The 6,000-nt window shown below is 35.4% G+C and overlaps 1 protein-coding gene across 1 annotated transcript in view; it reads left to right on the top strand.

Annotated features, from left to right (window-relative positions):
- The first annotated feature begins 497 nt into the window (after window positions 1-497).
- LOC121869153 overlaps window positions 498-6,000 on the top strand; it is a 68,358-nt gene continuing 62,855 nt past the window's right edge. Inside the window, exon 1 of the mRNA XM_042370344.1 lies at window positions 498-660. The gene's annotated coding sequence lies outside the window, so the exon portion shown is untranslated. The remainder of the gene's footprint in view (window positions 661-6,000) is intronic.

Raw genomic sequence — 6,000 nt, 5'->3', positions numbered from 1 at the left:
TTGTTACTGTTAAATGCATGTTTATATTAGTTTTATATTATAAAATACACATGTATTTTTTTTTTGGTATCGCAGTTGAATCCGTCAGACCTCCATGACATCCCTGCCAATGACCGTCGTCTGTATATAAGATTATTTATTATCTCAAACCTTGAGTTGATTTTACTTTTATTAATTTTAGTTTTTACAATCTAATGAATATTTGTACAAATAATTCATATCTACACAATATTTTATACACATTTTGCTATTAAATTAGTAAATTAAACTTCCCGCTATCACCCACAATACCCTGTTACTGCCTTTCACCTTAAGGTCTTACACTCGCTCTGTAAAGTAGTGCCATATGAAATAATTTAATTATCAATTTTTATAACTTTCTATAGCTTATATCTACATATATATACAACAAATAATATTGTAATAATATTTATAATAAAAAAATCACGATAATATTATATTTCCTTATATGAGTCAATGTATGTGATCGCGGAAGAAGTTGACCAGCCAAAACAAGCCACCGTTTGTGCCAGTTGAGGCTGAGAGTAACGAGACATTTGGTTAATTGTCCACTTTTATAGGGTGTGTGTGCCGCCAGGAGTGCTACAGAGACCCCTGAGATCATCAACTCTAAGATGGATTACACTAACACTTAATTACGTGAGTTGTCGTGAATGGTTTGTATTGTGAAAGCTTTTACTGGGCCACTATATCCTTTACTCATTTTGAAGTTAGTGAAGGAGTGTAAACAAGAAACAGCTGACTGGGATGAATGAATGACGTAATAGTGGCCAGGTAACCGCGTGTCAGGTCAAGCTATATTACCCAAGTACTAGGGACTGAGGTCAAGCCCCGTTATGACCTTGTTTTGAAACCCCCTTTTGTCCCTTTTTAAATGTTTCTAGGTATTTAAGTACATATTAATACTCATTAAAAGGCTGATTAAATTCCTTGTCAGTACTAGTAACCATTAAGGCTGTATAAAGTATATGATAATGTAGCCTAATACAATGTTGGTCACACCAGTAGACACCTTAGAGTGCATGGTTATAGTACTTCTTTATTTGTTTATTTTGTTAGTTTACTTAAAATACTAACAAAATTTTAAATCTAGAGTGATTTAGTTAACTTTTGACATAAACATTATTTATGGTAATGAAATAACATGATGGGGAATTCATAGCAAGGGGAGGAAAGGTGGGGGGAGGGAGTGTATGTGTGTGTGTGTATATGTATGTATGTGTGTGTGTGTTTGTTTGGTGGTCACAACTGCAGTAAAAGTAAAAAGCAACTGAAAAAAAAAGAGAATGAATGTAAACTTTTGAGACTCTTGTGTTAACTCTTCTTTGGGACTGGATGCTTTGCTGTCAGTAATATAGAGTGAAAAAGTTCTGTTTTCTTTTGAGTTTCCCAGTCTGTGTTAAACCATACCAACACCAGATGATTTATATGAAGTAAACCAAAACTAGGTTAGGTTAGGTGGTTAATATTCGTCCATTGGCTGTCTCCTTCCTCCTACTCCTTATAGGTTAGGTAAGGTAGGTTGGTTTCTTTGGTTTGGGAATAGTTTTTTGTGTTTTACTCAAATCTGACTTCCATTTTTGTAAATTAGGACTTTGTGAAAAATGAAATGTTAATTTTTTGCAAAATGCTAATTTGCACAAGAAATGAAGGTCAGATTTGAGTAAAACACACACACACACAAAACTATTCTCATACCAAAACCTGGTCACAGCCAATGGACGAATATTTACTGAGTTGGTTAATTTATGGTGATAGAGCTTGAATTAAAATTAAAATTTTTCTGTTCATGGATTTTTACTTACAGTACTTCACTGATTGTCTGGCTTTTGTTGTGATTGGTAAGGGCTGATGACATCACTTGTTTATAAGACTGTGGTTCATAAATTATAATTTTTATGAGACAAACTATTAATGTACAGTATTTGAATGATCCATACTGCAGTACTTGGGGTATACAGTACAGTATATGACTTGTGTACAAATTTATATTTCCCCGAATAACCTTAACTAGTAGAGGCAAAATAAAAAATACATTTTGTATATACCATTTCAATATATTTTAATTTCTTTGTTAAAGAAGTAACATATACAATATTGACTTCATTAAGTATCCAAGATTACTGAATTACAAGATTACAGAAATTTAGAACTGATTACTACTTCAATTATGTTGATATGGAGGAAGAAATTGATGAATCTAGGCCTCTGTCACATAAATACCAACAAGAACATGGCAATGGCCACAGCACAGGCCCCACACAACAGGAGGAGGAATTTGATAATGAAGGAAATACACCTAATAATCTTCATTAATGTTATTATTATAAATACATTTGCTTAGAAGTACAGTACAGTACTTTGTTGTTTTCCACACAAAAATGCTCAAAAATCTCTATTTTTACATTTGGGGGAGGGTTTTTTTTTTCCCTATAGGAAGGTACAGGTATATAATGGTACCGGTAGTCAATGGAAAAATTACTTCAGTTTATGAATAATCTATATACCCTGTACTGTACAAAGGGTCTGTCAGGAACATACCATATCCCTTTCGTAAATCAAAGCACTCTTGTACTGTACAGTATAAGCATAATTACTGTAATCTCATTTTGACTTTCACTCATATTTAAAACAACAAATATTGTATTACAGGTATATTGATACATTATGGAATTAAATGACAAGATGTTTCATGGTGGTTTTAGTGACATGACAGGAAACGTAAATAAGAATGTTGTGCATAAGAAGTTACCAGGCAGTGCATTTAAGACTTACCATATGTTCCAATGTTGTAATACTGTACTGTATTATAACTAATATAAAAAAATCATATAAATCCAGAACCATTTGCTTCTTAGGTAGATAGGAATTTATTTCTTGGAAAGGAAGTGACTATTCTTGTGTAGATTTTATTTAACTCGTCAATCACACTCTCAAGTCCACCAGCTCAGCTGTTAAGTCTCGCCCAGCCTAGCTTTGAAGTTGTTCTCAGGTTAGAGCATCAGCTATGACCACATCTTGGCAACGGTGGACTTGGTTGTTGGCCATTGCCTTGGTCAGCGCTGCCCAGACATGCTCTGAGGGGTTAAGGTTGGGGGATTTTCGAGGATTTGGTACGAGGGTAATTTGAGGGTGTTCCTGAAATCATTTGACGACCGACAAGTGTGGATTGGACTACTGTATTGCCTTGCACTAGGTAAAATGCTGTTGGTTCAGGTAAATAGTGGTGCCATCACCAAAGGTAGTAGGACCTCCAAAACTTCTATATACCTGCACAGTAAGTTGTACCCCTTGGTGAACTGGCCCAGCCCTAAATCCGCCAGCTCCCCGACACTATTGGAATGCTTCCACTCATATTGGCCAGCAGTAGCCCGTCCACTCCTCCTGCTACAGTACCTATTACATACCCCAGTGCATATCTAAAACCAAAATAATAATATTAAATACAAAGTAAAGGATTCATATCCTACTGATGGCTTTATTTGGTTCTTATTGACTTATGGATAAACATGCTAACAGAGAGAGTTAAGAGGGAAAAGGGGTTGGTTATCTTGTTTTTGGTGTGTGTCAAACTTTCCTATACTGTACAGTATCTGGGTTGGTCTGAGCCGAATGTTTTATCGTCACAGAATATTACTTGGTCTCAGAAGCTAATCAGTTAGCTCACAAACCACATGGTATTCTATCTGCTGTTCCATATTTACATCAGTCAGCTTAGGTTTTGTGGTAGATGTGTGGCTATGTAGCCCATTGAGGTGTAATTTGTTTCTATTAGTTTGTACCAGGCACCTTAGCCCTTGGTATTTATGGATGCTGACAGCAGTGGCAGCAGCTTCACTGGCAGCTGCTATGGCCTGATCCAGGGTTAGTAAAAACAATATTACCCTGTATTAGTTATTATGGACAATTGAAATTAAGATACCCCTATATAGGAAATGGGGTATTTTAGTAGTTGATTTACTGCTACAGGTATTATATTGTACCTGTATGATTATTTTATACAATACAGGGGGTATAACTGTAGAATTGTTACATTACCGGTACATTGAATGTGCATTACACAAAGACACCCTCAAGGCAAAGCAATCTGGCATCAAAATGGTATCAGCATTTGGATGGTCTACTTGGGTTAAAACTTGCCCTGTTTTTGTTAGCCATGGGTTCCAAGGATCCCCAAGAGCCTCAACACCCCAAGGAGTGTATGTACAACATTTAATGCAGCATTATATATTAGTGACCAAAATAAAAGTTTTAGTCTAGAATAATTACATTACTGTGCTGGAGGTCAGCATTGCAGCACAACTCTTCACTACTAGGTAACAATTAACCACTTTTGTACTGGGTTCCCCTTCTGCTGAATAAATTCATCTGGCGTCAGCCAAATAAAATATTAAAAGTGAACGGGTTAACAGGTAATTCAACTGCAGTATTGTAATTATATTTTGTATACAGTATTCATATTAATTTCAAAGTAAGGGACGTATATATAGAGTACTACAGTATACAGTACTGTATACATTTCTTAAACAATGCTAGATTTTGTCATGCTAGACTTCTGTCAGTGTTTTATGTAAAGTTGCCTTACTCATTTCCTTATTAATATGAAAATGAATAGTGTATGGCAAAACCATGACTCCAAGATTCTTTAATACAGCTTGGCCTTAAAATTCGCAGGGGTTTGGGTCTCAAAATGGCCACGAATAGCCAAATCCACAAATATCATTTGCTAACCAAGAGGGGGGTACATTTTTACTCGTGTGCACTGAAATGTATAATCCCTTTATGTGTTTGCCCTTAGGACAATTATTTATTTTACCTGAATGTATATGTGTGTGTGTACTCACACACACACACGTACATGAACTGCGTACAAATAAATAATAACTGGAAAATCCTCTCACAAATAATCAGAAACAAGACAACAAAATGTATCGAAATGTAGAAAAAAATGTGAGCCTACCCACAAGTCAACTACGTGCTTTGTTATTAGAGTCGAGCTGATTGGGTTGCCATATGGCAATTTTTTCCTCATAAAATTACTGTCTCTTGAACAAATAGCCCCCTGTCCCGGCCGTGAAAATGCCAGCAACTTTAAAACTACCCGCAGACATTCTTGGGTACATCCAGGTTGTCATCCGCAAATAATCGAGGACCGCGAAATGTCAGGGTATGCTGTATTAGTTAACTCCAGTTATTATATTATAGCATAGTACTGTATTAGGGTAAATTGAAACTATAAAGACAATCAGCATTTATTATAATTCACATATAATAAACCCTTAATCAAATTGAAATCCTAAAACTAAACTAAACAATGAGCTAATGAATCCCCCAGTTGCTGTCTTCATTAGGCTAAATTCTACCTAACCTGACTCCAGAATTTGAAATATGTTATTGCTTACTTAAACACATTATTATTATTATTTTTAATTAATTAAAAATTATTATTATAAATGTCAAAGCTCGATTTATAACTATTGTACTGATGATGATAACCTGAAATGATTAACATCTAAACAGCACACACCCAACTCTTGAGAGGTACCTAAGCAGTAACCATTTTTGAACTCTTACAAGCATTACATTCTATTAATGCCATACCTGCAACACCTATTTTTCAATCTACAAATACCTGATACAAATGAAGATTTACAGATAACTTTCTTTTCACATTCACATCTGTTAACATCTCTGGCGGCATTGTAACCAGGTTAGACTCGTCACTGTAACCACCAGGCTGCTGGGCCAAGGTGTAAGCTGTTATGGTTGTTTTTCAACTCGTATTTTCAAGTAGATATACATAACTTTCTTCATTTATTTTTACTGTTACATGCACACACCATCCTACATACATATTGTGAAAAGTAAAAGAAATAATTATCCTAGGGGCAAACACATGAAGGGAATACCTGTATACATTTCTTTGCGCAGAAGTTAGCTGACTCAGTGAGGGAGGGGAGGACAGTGTGGCGGTTGGTG

This window comes from Homarus americanus, unplaced genomic scaffold (assembly GCF_018991925.1).
Source record: "Homarus americanus isolate GMGI-L3 unplaced genomic scaffold, GMGI_Hamer_2.0 scaffold32583, whole genome shotgun sequence".
Lineage (NCBI taxonomy): Eukaryota > Metazoa > Arthropoda > Malacostraca > Decapoda > Nephropidae > Homarus > Homarus americanus.
This window is presented reverse-complemented; position numbering and strand designations above follow the sequence as displayed.